Raw genomic sequence first — 4759 nt, forward strand, 5'->3', positions numbered from 1 at the left:
TATACCCTGAGAAAACCATATTTCAAAAAGAGTCATGTACCACAATGTTCATTGCAGCTCTATTTACAATAGCCAGGACATGGAAGCAACCTAAGTGTCCATCAACAGATGAATGGATAAATAATATGTGGCACATATATACAATGGAATATTTCTCAGCCATAAAAAGAAACGAAACTGAGATATTTGTAGTGAGTTGGATGGACCTGGAGTCTGTCATACAGAGTGAAGTAAGTCAGAAGGAGAAAAACAAATACCGTATGCTAACACATGTATATGGAATCTAAGAAAAAAAAAAGGTCATGAAAATCCTAGGGGTAAGACGGGAATAAAGACACAGACCTACTAGATAATGGACTTGAGGATATGGGGAGGGGGAAGGGTAAGCTGTGACAAAGTGAGAGAGTGGCATGGACATATATACACTACCAAATTTCGAATAGATAGCTAGTGGAAAGCAGCCACATAGCACAGGGAGATCAGCTCGGTGCTTTGTGACCACCTAGAGGGGTGAGATGAGGAGGGTGGGAGAGAGGGAGATGCAAGAGGGAAGAGATATGGGAAAATATGTATATGTATAACTGATTCACTTTGTTATATAGCAGAAACTAACACACCATTGTAAAGCAATTATACTCCAATAAAGATGTTTAAAAAAATAGTGTATGGGAGATGCTTAGTATACAGTACTGGCACAAAGTATTGTTGAATTGGTGGTAGGTTGACAACAATCAGGAATTTGGGGGGGTCAGAATTTTTTAACTACTTTTTAAGAATAGAAACATTCTCTAAAAACCTGAAATTTTCAAAGGATTCTTAGCACATATCACTGCAAGAATTGCCACTCTGGCTTAAACATCATTTGTAGTTTTAATTCTAGCACAAGAGGCATTCCTTACAATATTGCTTTAAATGAATAGAAATGTATAGTGAAATTCCTAACTTTCTCTTATCTAATCAATGCAGGTTTGTCATGCATTAATTCTACTCATTTTTGAGTATTTGTATATATTTAAGTTTATAATTCTTTGAAATTCTCATTTTAAGTATAACTGACATGCATTGAAATGAACTTTCCAGTAAAGAAAGAAAAGGCATTGAGAAAATACTGATCCCTTTTTTCCTCTGTCATTTGCCTAATTCTGTAAGGTTTCCCACTGCTTATTGGTCATAGCTTACATTTCCTTTCACTGCTGCCTTTTTAATTTCTGCAGCTCTCTCATCAGCCCAATGATAGGGGTTTTATACACATACCCACTTTCCTCCTAGAAATCTTCTTGGCTGAGGCATTTATCTAGATGAGTAGCTATTTCTTCAACTTTATATTCAGTTACAGCTTGTGTTTCATATGGTACATCTGTACGAATATCTGAGTTCCCTTCTTTAATTAATAGATGGGAAGATGTACAAGTAGCTTATCTCTGAGCTTGCTTAAAGGGGTCACTGCAGAGCTTTTGCCAGTATATTTCTGCTTGTAACTGCTCAGGAAACCAGAAATTGTCATTTAATATTCCAGGAACACAGTTTATGCTGGAAATCTCTTCAGATTACTTCATTTATTAAAGTTTTTCATGATTAAGGATGGCATATGAGAATAGAAAATGATTTTATCTTGTTCTTGGTTTGCACAGGTAAAATCAGAGGGAAGGTGGCTAACTATTTCCAGTGAGATGACTTATTGTGATTAGGCAAAGAATACAAGTACCAGGCCTGCTGTTAGTTTTCATATGCATCACTCACTAATCTAATCTTTTGCTACTATCTTTGAAGAACAGCTTTTTGTACAATAATACCTCAATACCTTAAAAACAGCTTAAATCACAAAAGATTTACATAAAGCAAAACAGTACCATTATATATTTCTGTAGTTTACACTATCTAAAAGCTTATGTGCAAATGTACAATTAAACAATATTGTCCCCCCCCACATAAGCACATTCGCTCATAAATTACCTACTTCTGGAATTTTAAATAAAAAAAGACTTTTGCCACATCAACAGCAACTGATATTTTTTAGTCAGAAAACTTTCCTTATGCATTCTATGCCATTAGGTCAAACATTTGACGCACAACATATTCACTATTCTTGGCTTGAACCAGTTTGACTTTCCTGTTACTAAAACTAAAATATCTAGTGATTCATGTAAGGATACATCCTGTTCAGCCTTAAAGCTTTTTGTTTTTATTCTATTTAAATCAAATTCAGCAAACGTTCTTTCTCTCCATATCAGTATTTCAACATCTCTCATAATCAAACCCTTCAATGTTTCAATGTTCCCTAATTTTAAGTCTGTTAAAGTGCAATATTCCTATACTTTTGTTTTTAATAGTAAGCGTAAATATGCTGCAAACGACAAAAGGCTTATCTAAACACTGAGTGCCTATTAAAATTGAGAAATTCAGCGATTAGGTGGTAATCCTGAAATGGAAATTCAAAGCAGTTGTTACAGTTTAAGGCACTCATATTGTTTCTGAAAGGCAAAAAGAATTACGATATTAAAAATTAGCCTAGATTATTTAATATATTCTAGGTTCAATGTGTGGCTTATCTAAAAAAATGAATTGAGATAAAACAAAACAACAATAGCAATAAAAATGGGGGATATTTCTTACTGTTTATGCAAGTCATCAATTAAAAATATACCATGCTCTTTGCAATGAGTGTGTTCTTAAAAGATGCGTGACATTCCTATTTGTTTCTAAGTCATATATTCTCACTGATAAATTATTACTTTAGAAACACTTTGTCTAAAAAAGGTCAGTACCTTAAAAAAGGCTCAAGTATTTTTTTTATGAAATAAGGATTATTTTGTAATATGATTTTTATAATGTGAATTCTTAATCCATTTTAAAAATTGAAAATTTCAATGTATTAAGTATTCATACACTGGGAGACATTGTAAACCTGAATCAAAATATTTTCTTCTCTGCAGCTGCATAATTTTGGTATCACAGAATCAGCATTAGTATCTTTACAGCAGAATAGTCCACTTTGAGGGAATTAATTTAATATTTATTTCACATAACAGATTAAAAAGAAATTCAGAACACTAAACCAGAGCTAGCAGCAGATAAAAATATACTGAAACACTTGACATACTTATTTGGGGATTCAAAATTTGGTGATTTTCATGAAATGGAAACTCAGTGCTATACCTTTTATTTTTATTGAAGAGAATATATGAAGATTTTGACATTTGCATTTCACTCTCCTCAATTGTGAATATATGGAAACTTCTGGTATACCCTGCTTTGTATTTTATCTTACAAGTATTTCTTCTTCACTTTTCTATTTTTTTGAATAATTAAGAGGGTATAGATAGCAATATTCATAAATAACATCAAAACATTTACCTTATAGGCAAGCATATGTTATTGGAGAAAATGAGTAATGATTATGCTATTTGGGTTATGAATAAACTTAGCACAGTTGTTCTATATCTTCTTCCTTAATTTGCTATTTACCCATTTATAAATCTCTGATTATATGGGATCTCTAGATTTTGAGTTTTGAGTTTCCTTTAATACCGGACCAAGAGGGATATTTTCCACTGCAAATGACTTCTAAACTCTAGTATTAGAATATACATAAGTCTAGCAAAGGAAGAATGAGTTTATATGTTTTTAGCTACATATTCTCACTTAACCTTATTGACGGCAAAAAAAGGAAGGGAAGCAAGTCAAAGTTGGAGGATACAAGTGGGGCAAGCAGTCATAACTATCTGTGTTTGTGTGGGTCACATGAGCAATACACTTAGGGAATATTTGCAAAGACCTCGTCTATTGGTATTGACCATGTAAATTATGTAGTTCTATTTTCCTCTTATATATTTGAATACAGTTGAATAGGACAAGATATACTTTGAGAAGGGCAATAAAGAGTCTGACTCCATTTATGATATTTGTCTGCTGACAGCTTGCAAACCCTATTCTCTCTCTTTCCTTTCTTCACCTCAACCTCATCTTCTAACCACCAGAAAAGCCAAGCCAGTCTCTTTTCCTTTCTCTCTCAAGCTATTTTTTGGATCCGTGTAGGGTGCTTGTCCTGATCGCCCCAGAAAATCTCATTATGCAAATAATAAACCTTTACATATGCTACTGGTGTGTATTTCTGTGGTGTTATCAGTGTTGACATCAGAACTAAATTCAAAGGTGGAGGTTGGGGGACTTGTTCTGCCTCTGTGGAGTGACCAAATATGCAGAAACTCTGATTTAAAAGGAAAGATATAGTTCTGATCAATATAAACAAATATAGTACTGCAAGTAATTTACCAAGTCCTAAGAATGATTTGATTCTTGTTTTCAAAAATCAAAGAGTAGGAAAGAAATACTTAAAAAAGAAACAATCTGATGGCATTCACTAGATGGCAGAAGCCACCTTTTTAAAAAATTTATTTAACATCTTTATTGGAGTATAATTGCTTTACAATGGTGTGTTAGTTTCTGCTTTATAACAAAGTGAATCATTTATACATATACATATGTTCCCATATCTATTCCCTCTTGCGTCTCCCTCCCTCCCCCCCTCCCTATCCCACCCATCTAGGTGGTCACAAACCACCTAGGTGATCTCCCTGTGCCATGCTGCTGCTTCCCACTAGCTATCTACTCTACGTTTGGTAGTGTATATATGTCCATGCCACTCTCTCACTTTGTCACAGCTTACCCTTCCCCCTCCCCATATCCTCAAGTCCATTCTCTAGTACGTCTGTGTCTTTATTCCCATCTTACCCCTAGGTTCTTCATGACCTTTTTTTTT

This window comes from Physeter macrocephalus, chromosome 21 (genome assembly GCF_002837175.3).
Source record: "Physeter macrocephalus isolate SW-GA chromosome 21, ASM283717v5, whole genome shotgun sequence".
Lineage (NCBI taxonomy): Eukaryota > Metazoa > Chordata > Mammalia > Artiodactyla > Physeteridae > Physeter > Physeter macrocephalus.